We start from the raw sequence: 17,917 nt of genomic DNA on the forward strand, positions 1-17,917 counted from the left end.
TGCATTCATGTGCAGAAATCTGTTTTCAGAGACAGATTGTCACTATACCTCCCAGAAGGTCCTCTAACACATCTCAGTGCATAAGAACAGTGTGGTCATAACACCACCACAGAGGTTTCTCCTCAGAATTGAGGCAGTCATCTATTTCCTGCACTTCAAGCTTGACTCTGCCACTTGCAATCTCTGAGCTCCGTGATTGGCTGACAGAGGTGGTCACATGCCACAGAGATACACTGTATGTGGGTTCAGTGGGTGTGGCTATAGAGGGAGGGAGGCTTGTTATTCCATTTGATAATAACTTTGCGGGATGAGAAGAAATTGGTATTTACTACAAGTTTTCTGCTGCAATGTAACCTCTGCGCATAAAATCTTGTCAGTCTTCGATATGAAGCGAACCAAAATATGAGAGATACAGTTGAGAGAGAGTGTGAAGAAAGCCAAACACAAGGACAGAGAAAGATAGAAAGGGGGAGGGGGTGAGACGGTGACGAAGATAAGAATGAGAAAAAAGCAAAACGGAGAGAAAAAAGGCAAGGATGAAGCCACTGCATGCTGTTGCTGCTGTCTTCCTGTAGTGTCCAACCCAGCCTATCTGAAGCTATCAGGCCAATCGGACCATCTCCCTGCAGTGCTGTAGTCAGCACTAATCACATTTTATGGCTCTGAGATGAATGGGAAGCCTCGGCTTGGAGCCGGATCGATCCCAGGGCCAGATAGACCAGCACCAGCAGTCTGCAGCCTGGGCCAACAGGATATTTGCTGTTGTGGCAAAATTACAGAGAAAGTGTGAGGGACAGACAGAGAGACAGCAAGCGGGGAGGGGAACACACGACAATAGATGACAATAGATTGATAAGTATCATGTATATGATCACGCTATGCACAGTGGCACATGCAGGAGTAAGCTTACAGGTGAACAAACATATTCTTTGCGCACTTCAACGGCCTCTCTATAGGCCCCCTCGCAAGCTTCTTTTATTGAAATCTGTTTCTTATCTCTCCAATTTCCTTCTTCAAAGAGGCCTTGTGTGAATTTAATCTACTCCAGTAGAAGGTGCTGTGGTTAAGTGCTGCCTGTGCATTTTGCCAAGGTGTGTGTGTGTGTGTGTGTGTGTACATCGACTCTGTGATTAGATTGTCTGTTTGCCTTGAATCGTCAGAATTTACATGCATCTTTCATTTACATCCTAATGGTTTTAATATTGTTATGATCTGAAACAACAAATTCAACAGACAAATTCAACAGACAAATAATAATAGTAAATAAACCAACTAAGTGTAGCTATGTAGGGAGAGGCTGTGCTATAGAGATATCAGTGGGTTCCAGGGGAGAACTGGGCTGTTGGAGTGTTTCATCCAGCTAAGCCTTGCTAACTCTCAGCCTGAGCCAGGGGAATGGGGAACAGTAAAAGCCCGTGATATTGGAAGTGAGATGGCCATTTTGAAGGAATGTAAGCTGGTGAAACAGATTTGGTCTGCCTCAATCAGCTTAGCAGCTTTGTGGAAATTGGCTTCACCGTTGCACCGGTTATGATGGATGGCTGGATGGATGAATGTCTCTTTTTTGTACGTCCTTTCTTTTTTGTGTTTTTAGAACCACTCACTTACCCCAAAAAGCTCAGACCAATTCTGGTTACGTTGGTTGCAATGACCGGGACACTATATGAGGTTTTGCTTGGTTTGGCATATTTTCTCTGGGAGAAGCAACAAAAATACTTCTGCAGAGTAATTGGTTAGAGTCTCTACTGGGCCACAAGGAGACACAAATGTTATGAAAAGACTGTTTTACTCTTAATTTTCTTATTATATGACAACTTATTTTAATGAGTTATCAACTTTGTTATGATCCGTAAAACAGAAGAAAAAAAAGTTCCACAATTTCAGAAATTCCTAAAAGACCATTTCTGGATGATTACTTTAAAAAAAAATTGTAATGATGTTGTTGATCCTCGAGCACCAACATCTTAATATTGTCATTTTTGACAAAACACATGCAAAACTAAAAACAGCCTCAGCGTAACTTTGCGTTTACTGCCAATTAGCATGTATTAGCATGCTAACATGCTAAACTGAAATGGTGAACATGATGTCAGTATGCTAACCTCAGCATTTAGATAATAACTCCACTGAGCCTAAGTACAGCTTAAAAACACTGCTAGACAAACAATTAGTCGTCACAACTGTCAGTGACTATTTCATTCATTGACAAGCAATTTTTGCACAACCTAACAACTGCTACTTATAGTATTTCCTGTTGTGTTTCCCAGTTCGCCAGGAGAGGTGTGAGTCTTGAACTCACACCTCTCTGATCTGAATGCATCAAAGATATCTGAGATTGGCTTTGTTGACTTGAGTTTCATCAGCAAAGAAAGCATGTTAAGAAGGTGAAACAGGTGGAGAGGAGGGATAATACTGTACCAGCAGAGATGAAAATGACTTGTTTGTTTACATTGGTCTGATGTATGGAGTCATATTTAACAATGAGCTTCAATCATATTGTGGGTTTTTCTTGTCATCGTCGTAGCTGCTTATTTCCTTTTGGAAACATGAATAATTATCTCATCTAACTGTCTTGGTCATCCTACGATGGGGTTGCTGTAAACGAACATGAATTATCTAAGGATGTTGACATTTAGCCATTATTACCGACTATAGAAGTCGTCATTCAAGACCAACTCAAACGTTGTACTACAGAATATATTTTGGAGGAGAGGGCCAGGATGTCTCATTTACTTTAAATTAATTAACAAGACCTCATTAATGTGGCCGTTAAAAAAGTTATGCCCAAGTTTCAGGGCCCCCTGGCCTTACTCTACAAAATGTCACCCAAAGAGACACGTACCAACCAAGGTGAGACTGAAAATGACCATTAAGACTCATACAATGACTACAAAGGCACCAACACCACCACAAAGAGATGCAAAACAGGTGCCGAAAACCACAAACACACTCACAATGGCTATGAAAACAGGCAAAACAACCTCAGAGACACAAAATGACTCCGTATAAACACAAAGCAACCACGAAGAGACTCAAAATGACCACAAAGAGACACAAAACAATGCCATAAAGATGCAAATCAGCTACAAAATGACCAAAGCAATTACAAACTACAAAGACTCAAAACTACGAAAATTACACAAAATGACCACAAAGAGACACACAACCACAGAGTAACGACGCCAAAGAGACACAAAATGACCACAAAGATAGACAGAACAACAATGAAAAGAAGCAAAACAATTAACTATAAAGTCTGTGTGTCTTGGTCGGTTAGTGGGGCCTTTTGCATGCCTGTGCCCATTGTCTCTTAATCCGTCCATGGGCACGAGATACCTGAATATTATTAATTGACACAAATGAATTTGAACACATCATCACAGTTTGATCAACAATATAATTGTCCTTCATGATGTTTCACTGTGGACATCGGTAGACATCGCCCAACCCCCTAACGGCTAGTACTATTTCATTTCAACGTCTGCCTATGTTATGACCAGAAACCAGTGGATGGGTTGATATGACACCCCATTGGGTAAGTTGATATGCCGTTCCATTCTGCTGTAGGGGTGTGCTTGATGTCAGCCCCCGTGAAGGGCACGGCTGTGAGCTATTATCATAGGAGCCTTCAGGGAGCCATTCATAGAAGACAGGCAGTAAAACCTCGCGCCGAGTGCCGTCAACTCCTCCAGCTCTTCCAAATGCTGCAGGGGTGATTTGTAAGCCTCACTTGTCCGGGGAAAGCACAGCACAGAGCAGGGCGGTTACTCTCCACAATCAGGAAAGAGGACGAACTGAAGCAGAATAGGCCATGTGTTACCCAGAATCCCCAAAGAGCCGTCATCACTTTGCTGTTTCAGACAATGCTCGCCTATTTAAATTCATTGTCAGAGATGTTTTACAATTTGTCGAGGAGAATAAGTCTGATCGCACATAAAGTGAAACATAAAATAGAATGTTCAAATTATCACAGAGCCATTATGGATCTTGTCTTGGTGATGCTAATCAACCTTTATCAATCTACTTTTATGCAGCTTCTGTTTGAAACAGAATGTGATTGGGCGAGCACCAATTCTATAAATAGTTTCAATATTCGATCTGATGGCACATGTCATGATGCCTAATTGGGTTTAAAAGGCCTTCAAACATCCTCTACAATGTGTCATGTTCTAAATGTGCAATTTACTTATCAGTTTGAAAGGAGAGTGAGAGAATGACAGAGAGATATGGAGAGAGCAGGGTAATGGATGTGATGCACATTGATTTTTTTTTTCCATCCAGAAGAGACAGAAGCAGGAAGGGAGGGTGGTGTAGTTACGAGAAATGACTGGTTCATGGCAGCAATACATTTCCCTCCCATCCTAAATAGAGCCCGTTGGCGGCACTTCTGGGAACTCAGCTGCTGGTTGTGGTGTGTAACATCAATGCCAGCCTGCATAATAGAGGTTCTTATCTGAGCACTGCTTCGCCAGCTCTGGACAATGTTTTGGTGTAGAAGGCCTGTCTCAGCCCATGTCTGTGGATCAACGTGTTGCACTTCAACCCCGCTCCTCCCGGTCCTCTCAGGTTTGCTGAAGTGTGTCGGGACTCTCCACTCCCCCTTGTCTATTCCACCTCTGCCTCGTCCCGCCTTTCCTTTCGTTCTTTTTGCGTCTCTCCCCCGTCATGTCTGTGTTGCGATGTCCTTCAGCAGTGACAGAGGGAGGAGAGGACGGGCGGGTCTCTAGCGAGCACCGTTGGATGAATGTGGGCTAATCATTGCTGGCGTAGCGTGCCCGTGAGCGTGCACTGCAGACAGCTGGTTGGTGGCAGTTTCTTCGTTGCAGGACCATATTGGGTCCACCCATGGGAGGCTGTATAGCTTTAGTATTAGACTCCTGCACTTCTATCAGGTCTACCCATACTGTCATCAACACACACAAGGCAAAATCTCCTGAATACTCGCACTCACAAACCCACTTACATGCTTGTCAACAGGTCTGCTTGTCTCATTGCCCTGTCCGTCTAAAATACTCATGCTGTCCATGTCATGTTTAGTCCTTTGCCTTTTCTTCCTCTTCTGCCTTTGCAGCATATGGCACAAGGTAGATAGGCATGCATCCTGTGTGCTTGTGGTCTTCTTCTTTGGAAGTTCATGTTTTAAGCTTCCGCTCTCCACAGTCTCTAAAGGCGAGGCAGTGGCTTCTGTGTGAGTCTGCCAAAGGGATTATTTCACTTCACAAACACACCACACGGGCCCAGAAAGTTTCGGATCCTAGTTTCAAACCCCGGAAGGAAGTTCTGGAAAGACTTGTGTGGTTTTGAAAGACATACAAGACATCAGACAGTTGTGTCAGGGAGCGTAGGGTATCTTAAGTGACCTTGTTCTGTTTAGACGAACTAAGGCATCCTTCCTTATTGTCAAGACTGATGCTCCCCAGATCACTTCATAATGACATGGACAAAAGGATATGACAACAGCACAGAGTGAATTTTCAAATAGTCTCCCTGATAGCAAAATGAGTTTCCTCTGGGTTATCGCTGCTGACGCAAGGTTCCTTATCAAAATTCATTGCTTTATTTTTTAGCTTGATTCACTTTAAAAAGGAGGCACAGAGCTTAAGGGCATGTTTGGAAATGAAGCAGACACTTTTTATTACGCATGTATAGCTCTGAGCTCACAGTTTCCTGGTACTTAGGGTTAAGAATACAATATGCATGCCTAATACTAGTTTTCCTATTGATCTGTAACAATCGTCTCACAGTACTCTTTTGACAAAATACAAAAGTGAAAGCATCTAGAGTTATGAAAGTTTGGGACTTCTGTTTTTGTATATGTGTGAAAAGTCATGAAACAGCTTGCAGTTGTGACACATCTGGCTGGCATGGGGACATCTGTAGAGGGTTTGGTGTGTGTGCCCATCAGGACAGTCATCAGTAGGCCATCCATTCGGAGCCCAGCAGCATGGCAGAGTGAGATGCTGCCAACTGAGGTGCAGCGGACTCTAGATGCTAATTTCGCGAATCAAGGCGCAGAGTGCAAAGAGCAGTCAAGTGCACGAAGAGAGTGCTGGCGAACTTTTGCTGTTTGTGCGGCTGCAGGTGCATAATGCACACGTGGAAACGGGGGCACGATTAGACTCGTGCAGTCTAATTCACACATGCTGAAATAAAGGGCCCAGAATGCCTTGTGGCTTTCTTTTGACAGTTTTGCCTTTGGAGGCTGGTGGTGGAAAGGTGCCAGCAGGCCTTTGCAGTCCTTGAAAAGAAAGAGCAGGGTTTGTAAGCCACAGCATGGAATAAAAAGAAAGGTGGTGGGGCAATGAATGCAGACAGAAAAGAACGAGGGAAGATAGAGAAATGAGAGGAGTGAGGTTCTGTAAACTGTTCTTTTGAGACGGCTTTGGCTCTTTAGACAGAGCGTGTTGTTACATGAACAAAATATATTTTCTTTTACCTGTAACAGCTACGGCTAAATGGAATATTCAAAGAAGGTAATCGTGTTCCGAATGTTTTTAGCGTTTATTAATGTAATACCACTGATTTACGTTGATTAATGTCAACACTACGCTTTTGGATCAAACCCGCCAACCAGTTGTACGTTTGGCACAGCTTTACTCATTTGAGCCCAAAACGTCATCAGAGAAACAAAGATAAGATGCTATAGCATTGGGAAAAGAGGAAAATAAACCAGGAAAGGGATAAGGTGGTGAGCAGGAGAAAAGGAGAAGAGTTCAGCAGAGGTTTCAGGGGGAGGCATGGTATGGTGGCTTGGTAAGGGCCTTCTGAAGCTGCTGTGCATCTGCATGAAATGATGAGCCTGGTGTCAGGACATGGATCATCCTTTTACACCGAGTAATGAATACAGATTGCACACCGGATAGAGAGGCTCTGCAATCTGCTGCACCACAAATGAAACAACTGCCGTTCTAATCAAATAGTCTTTTCATGCCAGCGCAGCCCTCAACTTGGGCTAAATTCAATTCCAGATTCACAGATTTGTGTGTTGGGGGTTGGAGAGATACAGCAGGCAAGGGGGAGTTATAAATGTTGTAATTAGAGTATTGTTAAATGTGTACGTGTGTAGACGCGAGTGATGTGTGTGTACGGTGGCGTTGGGGTGGTGGGGGGGGCCCTCCCTGGCATCATGTTGTCGTTAACCACTTGGTTATTTTAGATAGCAGTCGGAGGAATGGGTCCAATCACACTGTACACAAACACACACACTCATGCACACATTTAGCTAATTATGCCAACTAGTGGCTTGGGAGAACACGTTCTCTGTATTCTGTATTTAGGGAACAGCGAGGAGCTTTGACGGAGAGCCGCAGTGCCTCTTTGATGCTGCTTTTGTTTTTTGTTTGTGTGGTTTAATAATTTAATCAAGCCAAATGTCCTCCTTCTCTCTGTAGCTGTCTGTTGGTGGAGGCTAATTACTCTGCAGATTGTTCTCCTGGTGCTAGAGATGAGAGTTTAGATCCAGAGGGGGGGAGGGGGTGCTGATGGCTGTAATTTAACAGTGTGCTGATGGGCTAAGTTGTCTGTCGACTGCTGTTTTATTGTTTTGGGATGCTGCTGACGAGCTACTATTCTAATATGCACCATCTAATGTGAATGCCTGCAATGTTGTCGTGCATTGTCTCTTTCTATCTATCTATTTTAAATGTTTGTTTCAAAGTTATAAAATCCAGTATCAGCTGACTTGGACCGATGCCCAAAGACTTGAGACTTGACTTGGACTTATGTACAAAGACTTGAGACTTGACTTGGAATTATGTCCAAAGACTTGAGACTTGACTTGGACTAGTGACCAAAGACTTGAGACTTGAGACTTGACTTGGACTTATGTCCAAAGACTTGAGACTTGACTTGGACTTGTGACCAAAGACTTGAGACTTGAGACTTGACTTGGACTTATGTCCAAAGACTTGAGACTTGACTTGGACTTATGTCCAAAGACTTGAGACTTGACTTGGACTTATGTCCAAAGACTTGAGACTTGACTTTGACTTATGTCCAAAGACTTGAGACTTGGCTTGGACTTATGACCAAATACTTGAGACTTGGATTGGACTCATGACCAAAGACTTGAGACTTGGATTGGACTCATAACCAAAGACTTGAGACTTGGATTGGACTCATGACCAAAGACTTGAGACTTGACTTGGACCTATGCCCAAAGACTTGAGACTTGACTTGGACTTATGCCCAAATACTTTAGACTTGACTAGGACTTATGACCAAAGACTTGAGACTTGACTTGGACCTATGCCCAAAGACTTGAGACTTGACTTGGACTTATGCCCAAATACTTGAAACTTGGCTTGGACTTATGACCAAAGACTTGAGACTTGGATCTGACTTATGACCAAAGACTTGCGACTTGGATTGGACTCATGACAAAAGACTTGAGACTTGGATTGGACTCATGACCAAAGACTTGAGACTTGGCTTGGACTCATGATCAACGACTTGAGACTTGACTTGGACTCATGACAAAATACTTAAAACTTGACTTTGACTTATGTCCAAAGACTTGAGACTTGACTTGGACTTATGACCAAAGACTTGAGACTTGGCTTGGACTCATGACCAAATACTTTAGACTTGGCTTGGACTCATAACTAAAGACTTTAGACTTGAGACTTGGCTTGGACTCATGACCAAAGACTTTAGACTTGGCTTGGACCCATGACCAAATACTTGAGACTTGACTTGGACTTGCTAAAAATGACTTGTGAGCATCTCTGTCAACCAGCAATGAGCAGTTCTTGACAGCCCTGCAAGCAGCACTTCCGGGGACCAAGCAGTTGGTGAGAAAGCCATTATAGCGAATTCTCTTCGATTTATTGCTAATGATAAATAGCTAACTCTGCTTCTAAATCTTCACAGAATGTTTTATGAGCTACTTTTGCCATAGCCTGTGCTCAATACAGTTCTTCAATACATAGAGAATACAATCTTTCCCCTTTTCAGGCAGGCTGGCATTATTCGTCTGAATCACAGACCATTTAGGCCAGATGCTTAGAACCATTCCAACGTACTGTATTGTGAGATAACTCAATTCAAAGATATTCTTTGATGATTTGCCATGACGTTATGTAGGAATAATCTTTTGTTTCATATCCACATTTTCCCGTCACTGCGACGATTCGTCTGTGAGATTCGCCATTAAATAAGGCTCCTTCCAATCGTAGAAGAGTCGACGATTCTACAATTTGAAGGAGCCTCATTAGCGTTTGCTTGTACTTAGCACCATCCTCTTGTGTCACTTTTGGTTGCAAAGACCAAGACCAGAGACTAGAGAGCCAGAGCAAATGAATGAAATTTACCAAGTTAATGCTTCATGCTAGTGTGCTAATTCTACCATACTATAACAATACAAACAGTGTGATGGCGGCCAACAGGCGTGTAGCCAGCAGCGCTGGGTCTAACGTTGCCTCTGCCCTACTCCCCACCGCTCTGGAGGAGGAGAATGCTACCTAGCTAAACAGCCCGCCGAATGTCTCCGGAGCTGCGTCCGCTCTGTTCCTGGAGAGCTGCGACAACAAATGGCGGCCCCACCCCACTGACGTGTGTTGTCACCATGTCAACTAACAACAATTGACATTTTCTTTTGTACTAGACAAATGGCCACAGAAAACCGTCCACACCTCTTCCATTTCTATTGGTGAAGTGCTGGCTCTTGAGGGTTGTTTCAGTGTTGATTTGGTGTTGCGTTTGTTTTGGAGGGAGACACTTTCAGACTGTGCTCACACCCCATGTGGTTAGGTCAAGCCAGTTGGGCTAATTTGCTTTATGCGCTGTCAATGACACATGGGCGGGGGGGGGGGGGGGGGGGGGGGGCTCGCTGCTGGTGGCATGCCGGTCCAAAGAGCATGCTGTGAAGTGAAACATTTATAGCTACTCTAGTGGCCAGTGCGCACATGCTCTGTCACTAATACACTCAAATTGTATGATATGTGTTGGCCTTGGGCAGTACAGTGTGTGTGTGTGTGTGTGTGTGTGTGTGTGTGTGTGTGTGTGTGTGTGTGTGTGTGTGTGTGTGTGTGTGTGTGTGTGTGTGTGTGTGTGTGTGTGTGTGATGGGTTGCGGCAGAGCTCTATCTCCTGGCAGAACCTGGGGTAGGTTGTGTCAGCACTCTGCACCACCATAAATCAAGACTGTGGTCACAAATGTGTGTGTGTTCTGCCCATTTTTAGTGCCTGCAGGTATATTTTCAGAAGCTGAATGTCTTCCGATTATTTAGGCTGGTTGGCTCAAGCGTGTGTGTGTGTGTGTGCGTGTGCATGTATGTGTGTCAGAGCCCCTGGGGGATCCAGCTTCCCGCTCTGTGATGCCTCTAGTCACATCTGCTATGAATGTTTCATGTCACACGGTAGTAACCTGCTATGGGTGGGCGCACCAGCTCACAAGACACACAAACGATAGCAGAGTATCCTGAAGAATTTTCAACATTAGAAATTACAGTTTTGAATTCCATTTACTTCCATTTAGAATTTTTATTTTTGTCAGTACAAAAGCATTTTATTCATTCAACTGCAATTAACCTGCAAAGTTTCCTCAAAAATACAACGTGTAGCAGCTTCTGCATTGAAACAACTGCACAAATATGATCAACCAAAATCTTACTACGGTCAACCAGATTTAAAAGAGAGTTTGTCAAATAACAATTGCATGATATGTTACATTGTTTATATCAATGTTGCCTTGTGTATTGGTAAGACCCTTCAGAAGGCAGGCATGAACTAGATTGAAGAAGTGATTGTGAAGGTTGGTTGCTTTATGTGGGTAACGCCCCGACAAAAGAGGGAATACCCGAGGCAGTTCTAAAAGTCAGAGTATGTATTTTTGACACCAAATCTGCACTGCCACGCCTGATTTGTATTGACGCTCCTCTGTATGGTGCTCCTTGCACTTTTCAGCAAAAAGGAATTTCATGGTAAGCCAAAACATTACAGAAGCAGGTGGGACAAAATTGACTTTTGCTCAACACAAAGTGGTTGGTATGAAGCAGGGTATGAAAACATTGGTATGAAAACAGAGCCCTATTTGTTAAATGTGTTAAATGCTCGGCTCCACTCTTACAGAAGACTATCCCTGTCAAAGATGCCCAGACAATTCAAGCAAAGTAAACTTTACAGGGATTCTCTCTAAAACACGACTCACATTCGGGATCACAGTGAGATGGAGACACCTTGCTGCTTTGCTCAGCCTGCATGTGTGATATCTCCACCATGGCAGCAGCTCTGCTCGAGTTTTTGAGAGTAAACAGATGTTGTTTGTCTTTGTGATGTTGAGATTTAGCATCGCAAGGGATGCAGCGGATCTGTGCTTTCCTGTAAAGCTCACGAAGGAATCAGAGATGGAAATAGCTCAAACAGATGAAGACTGTTTCATAACATAAGTGAGACGAGGATGTTTTTTTTTTACATCGCAGTGCTCGTGGACAATATGGTCTTGTGGTTATACCTCTTGTTTTTATTAAAATATATATGGCTCAAAGGGTGTTCTCCTCACTTGAGTAGGATGTAGACATATCATTTTCACACAGTTTATGCTGTTTACATAATTTTTCAGATTTTCAAACTAAGCTTTTTTTAAAGCTTTTTAAAGCTTTTTTTTTACCCTTTTAATGCTTTCTTTCACCGACTGACACATTGTGTAATTCATTTATTAATTCATACATTTCCATTCATACATTCAACATTCAATTGCACGAGTTAGTTCAAAAGCCCCTGTTATTAAAGATGCAATATAAGGGATTCAGGCCATTAACATAGCATATTTAAAAAGATATTTTTGAGGGGGTTACAAGTGTGAATGAAATATGTTCGTTTTTTTAACTGAATTGATAAGAATGCAGGATGGGCATATATACGCCTTATGCTTCTGCCTTAGCCTTTTCAGTCATATTCTATATAATCCTATACAGGCTTTATTTATTGTATTGTGTGTGATGACTGAATAAAGACACTACTACTACGACTACTACTACTACTACTACTACTACTAATACTAGTACTACTACAATGTCAGCCATTGTGCTGTGATTGTTCAACTGCTCCAGGGACTAATGGACTACAAGGAACAGCAATATATTGTTTGAGGGTAAGCCCACCCATAGCACCATAGCACCAAAGCTCAATGTGAATATAGTTTAACACGATAGATTCAATGATTCTTTCTGATGGAACGGGGACGCCTGTGTAGATGATAGCAAGAAGGACGTACATAAATAGCAAGAAACCGTGTGTTTCCCTCCACTTTAATTGTCCTATCATCGCTAGCCGGCATAGAACAATGACAGCATATGTGTGCTGTCAAACCCTGAATCCCCGAGGAACAGCTTGCCTCCGTGGCTACTGGATCTGGCAAGCATACATCAGTACACTCCAATGAAAAGCCTAAAATGTCAAGGACCAAAGGAATGAGGAAAAATGAAATAGGGGAAGACGTAGATAAAAAAAAGACAGAGGAGTGGAAGTTCTGTGTATAATGAGCAGTTGGAATGTGAGGATCGCTGAATTAATCAGACTGCTTGAGCTCATACAAAGTAGGCAGAATGCTTTTCATGTGACAAATATGTAATTAAGAATGATTTCATAACCCCCCCCCCCTCCCATACACACACACACACACCCCTTGATGGACTAGAGGTGGGTGGGAGGAACAAAGCATTTTTTGTGCTTCCGTGCGTGTGTGTGTGTTATTGTGTGTTTTGAGAGCGCGTGTACAAGTATGAGAATGAGCTGAGATGGAGGCTTTAATTACAGTCCTATTAGAATAACACAGGCCCCTATCACTCACTGATACTGAGTGATAGGATGGGATGTTTTCATTTTGGCATCTTGCCTTTTCTTTTTTTGTCTTTTAGATTTGACACCATATTTTTTCTGCCAAAACATGTGGATTTTAGAGATTGTTTTTCTCAGCCCACACGCACGACGTGTTTATTTTGACTCCTCATTTTTTTATCAGCAACAGCAGAGATTGTTGATCACGAGCGTTGGAAAGCCTTCCGACAAATTTAGTTTTACTCATTGTGGTCTTGGTTGACATTTGTTTGGATGTTGACGATTGTGAAGGTGTGTGGGCCAAAACAACTCAACAGGCAACAGGATCACGCTTCAGGCTGACTTTGTAGTTACATTTAATGGTTAAGAGCACATATAATGGTTTAAACTGATTTTCCTCTGGATTATACGTCACAATACATCCAAACATTTTAGTGTTCCCTGCTCCAAAAAGACACTGATAATGCTGAGTCTCCAAGTAAAATAATACGAAATGGTTCAACTACAGCAAAATCTAAATAAAACCCAGTTTTCTTTAAATTTATACAAAATGAGCTATAATCACCCTTTAGCTAGCACATGGAAAATAGTTCTCAATCAATACAATGAGGTATGTTTAGCCACTGGTATCCGTAATAACAATAGTTCTGTGGTGTTATAACTCTGTTGTGTTGTGTTTCTTTTGCAGCAGTTCTGTATTGACTTGTACTTTCTGTGTGTTTGGGGGCTCTTTGGCCACAATGTAAAAGACTTCTGTAAAGAAAATGTAAAATCGAAACCTTCCTGACATGTAATTAATTCAGCACTTGCAGTTTATTTCATCATCTTTTCTTTCAATCTTTTGATATTTTATCACTAACAATGCTTCTTGAAATTCTTTAGAAACGGCGGTTCTCTGAAAACGCAGGAAGGTCATTGTGAGAATACCGGTATTTAAAATGTTCCTTGTATATCAGAGAAATGTGGATGGTTAGAATCGTGTGAGTAAGATCAACTTTATGTGGTGTAAACTGGCAACATGAGTTGCGTCTGGTTTTTCACCTTTTAATGTGGTTATGACCTTAAGTAAGTCAGAAATTATTATTTGCTTCCAGACGGAAAAGGAAATCAAGGTGAACTCACAAAGGAAAATTACAAGTGGACAGCAAAAGTAATGAAAAATAAACACAGAATCAAAAAAACAAGAAACACAGGACATGATGTTTGTCTGTCCTTTGTGCCAAGGTGCTGAGCACTTCCAGGAAATTAACCTTGTTTTGAGTGGTTGGCGATCGACAAGTGGGGGTTTTACAGCTTGTGTGGGGTGTATCTGGGTTTGGTTTAGGTTGTAGAATTTTGGGACAGTTGGTGATCACTGTAATCCACCATTGATGAAAATAGAAAGCTGTAGAAACCTGTTGGTTACATTTTTGTCTTTGGAGGTTTTTCTCCACGCAGCTCAGACTATTTGTGTGAATCACTGGTTTGTCCTCTCCTGTTTTGACTGCAGGAGTTTAATGATCAAGATTGAAGATTTACCTTTTTCTTGGTTTGAAAGATGGACTCAGTACACTTTTACAATGCTTTGCTGTTAGTTTAAAGGCATTAATCACTGAGGGTATATCTTCTAGCCTCTGTGCTCACAAATTACATTATTATCATTATTTAAAGATATAGAATTGAATGCATTCAAATTAGGAGCTCCTATTTTTCCATATCTGTTGTTGACAAATACTCACACTGTGTGTGTGTGTTGCTGGCTCAGTAGATCTCCGGCTGTCCGTCATCAACCCAACTGCATTAACCTCGGCCCCTGTGCCTGCAGGGCCCACCACTTCCATTTCACTGCAACAAATACAGGTCCTGGCCCGGGGCGCCCTGGCAGCCAGCATAGTTAATGACTTATTTACTGTTTAATGGCTGTATACCGCAACACAACAACAATTAATGAGAAAAAGCCACATTTACAAGCAGTGGGGGAGCTAGGTGGTGGAGGTTATTCTCTCCTTCTAACTTTATCTGAGCTCTGCCTTCTGCTCCAGCCTGATAAATTCCTGCACACCTAACCTGCAGACAGACAGGCTGACAGCTGCGAGGACAGCTATACTTTTACAGACTCTTAAAAAAAAAAAAAAAAAAGGATACATCGCTTGGATTGACCTTATTCTCAACAAAATATTTATACTCTCGTCTTCTCCATTCTATTCTGGCTTGAAATAAACCGTCCAGCCGCTGTGTGTCCTTGTTCTAATAAAGTTATTGATCTTGTGTACTTCTCCCTGTTGCTTTTTAAACCGGGCCGATGAAAAACGTGACACTCGACCGACAATGCATCTTTTTTTTTTTTTTAATCATCCTATCCATTTTTTTCATCACCTTCTCTTCTTTCCCACAATCCCCTGCCTTTCCTGTTGTCCTCTGTTGTTCTCCCCAGCACTCTTTAGCCTTGTGGATACCATCGCTCATGCAGTGAGCTGTTGCAGGCACTTTGTTGCTGACCATGGTGCTGAAAGCCTCCTGCCTTCCAATTGCCAGAGTGTTCATTTCATGGTTCATATACCCTGTTCTCCATTTGTCAGAGTGCCGTTAGCCCCCACGCTTATTTCTTTAACCCCTTCCATTACAAATAATAACAAATCAAATGCACATTTGTTTCACCTCGCAGCCACAGCTCTCCAGCCACTGTCGGGCTTTAAATGAAGGGGGTGGCACGTGTTACGTGTTGGTTGAGCTGGGTGCGGAACATGTTGCATGGACTTTTCACATTGTGTAATTTTGTGCTGCCGTGTTGTTTTCTGAAGCCGTGTTCTGTTGCACTCATACAATTGTGCCTTATTGTTTGCGGTGTGTGTATGTGAGGCCATTAAAAAAAATCCAGTATGATTCAAAGCAATGTGCCGTATTCAAGCCCCCCTACTTGTGAACATGCTTGTTCAGTCATTTCCCATGCTAAATCACCACAGTCATCATAACACATGTGAGCTCGTGTGCTGCCTCCATCTGGACAAATTAGGTTTCCAATTTCCACGAGAGACCCCTCCGCATATACGGCTGTTTTGAATGAAGAAGAAATCGAACATGAAGTTGTTTTGACAATGTGGCGTTAAGCACATGTTTCTTAAAGCTACGGTTGGTACCTTTGGAAAAAAGGTTTTTGTCATATTTGTTAAAACTGTCACTTTATCCTGACATATAATCTGTGAAAAAAAATCAGGTTCCTTTGCCTCCTTTTTGTGACCCTGCCGCCATGTTGAAAACAGTCGAGCGAAAGCCAAAGCTCCGCCCACCGGCCGGAGCAGGCTTTCACATTTTACGGCTAAACACTAAAATATGTTTCTGGAAACATTCGAGGCAAGGAAAAGGCGATGCAGCAACAGAATCTTCATTCATAGTTGATCAGCGCTGACTAGTTCTACAGTTTGATCGGAGTTCACGAGCTTCAGGAGTTGATTGACAGCTGCACTCCTCAGACACTCCTCGACTCTGATTGGTTATTTTTCCTCGGGCATAGTGGAATCCTGCAAATGTCACTAAAAGGAAACAGACGAATCAGATTTTTTCACAGATTATCTTTCTCATCTGCCACTGTCAGGATTCAGTGACAGCTTGAGGAAACATGACAACTATGAAGTTATTTTTATTAGAGCTACCAACTACAGATGTAATCATGGCGCCGTGCTTTTAAATGTGCAAGTAGCATGACGCTCTTTGACTCGTGGTGTCAACAAACCCACGGACATGAGCATTTTCAAATGAATTTCATCCCCATGCTGCAATTGTAGTCTGTAGTGTGGTTTACACACACACACACGCACACACACACACACGCACACACACGCACGCTTACAGGTTATGAATTAAATGTTGAGTGGCAGCCAACCTAAAATATCATATTTGCGACCTCAAAGCCGGGAGGCTACAGAAGCAGGGTGTTGTATTCATCAAATGTTAAAATAAGAAATATCAATATTCTATTAGTTATATCTCCACAGCTAGTTACTTCTCTTTCATTCCCTATATCATTCCATTCGATGTCCTTTATTCGGAGGGCCGCCTGTTTTGGTTCCAAATTGTCCTTCATGCCAAGCTGGATTTGTGAGCGGTGCTATGCCAGACGCTAAGTAAATGTGTTTTTCAATCTATCTGCTCCCCAACCATCCCACTCTCCTCCTTTATCCGTCTGCCTCTGGACTCCCTCCAGTCCCCTGTGTTTTTAGGACAATCTCTGCGCCTCTCATCTCTCGCCTGCCTTCGTATACCTGGCTTCCCATTGCCCCCGCCATCCTCCCCCCCCCCCCCCCCCCCCCCCCAGGTCTCGATAAATAACCCTGCACCTCTCTGGCCCTCAGCTCTACTGGCTGTTGCTGCAGCACATTTGTTGAAATATCAACCGCTGTAGAGGGGGAAATTGATACTGCTACAATGTGCTCCGGGCAATAGAGTTTTTGTGTTGAGTTAAAATGCCACAACACAGACACAGTTGTTGGAAAGTTCGGATTTTTAACAACGAAAGGAAAGAAAAACACCTCAGTTGTTCTTTCGATCAACGCTCTTTAAAAAGAACAGCTGCCGGAAGGTTGTCATCGAAAAGCTGTGACAAAATGTTGGGTCAGACACTTTATTCCACAAAAGACACAAAAACAAACAGCAAAATTGTATTTTAGGAGTTGTTTTTGTTTAGAAATAGATATTAAATGGTGCCTTTGCAAATACACACACAAAGAGTCTCACATCACTGTCGCGAGCTAGTTGGGCTTTGAAAAAAAGAAACTTCATTGAAATATGAAAAACTGTTTCATCTCTTTGGTTCTCCTCCGTTGCTCCAAAACACAGGCCAGTGATCAGATGAGACATCCCCAGATGACCAGGTAAGAGGAAGAAGCAAAAGTGCCTCTCTGAAATCTGCCATTATCCAGATGGCACCATTAGCGATTAAGCCAGAACATTTCTCCCCTCTTATAATTGACTCCATAGGCTATTAGGCAGGTTGGCACTAGGCTAGGTCCACTGGTGCACACTCCAGATGTTCTCTCTGTGTATGTGTGTGTGTGTGTGTGTGTGCAGTGAGGGAGATTTGGGGAGAGAGTTTGGCTGTTGTTGTGGGTGCTTGTGGTGGGTCCAGGGCTGCCTACAGATGGACATGGGGCTGGGTGGGTGCTGAG

The 17,917-nt window shown here is 42.7% G+C and overlaps 1 protein-coding gene across 2 annotated transcripts in view; it reads left to right on the plus strand.

Annotated features, from left to right (window-relative positions):
• agbl4 (AGBL carboxypeptidase 4) overlaps window positions 1-17,917 on the plus strand; it is a gene marked incomplete at its 5' end in the record, with an annotated part of 232,391 nt that overhangs the window by 20,877 nt on the left and 193,597 nt on the right. The window lies entirely within an intron of this gene.

Source organism: Melanostigma gelatinosum (genome assembly GCF_949748355.1).
Source record: "Melanostigma gelatinosum genome assembly, chromosome: 4".
NCBI lineage: Eukaryota > Metazoa > Chordata > Actinopteri > Perciformes > Zoarcidae > Melanostigma > Melanostigma gelatinosum.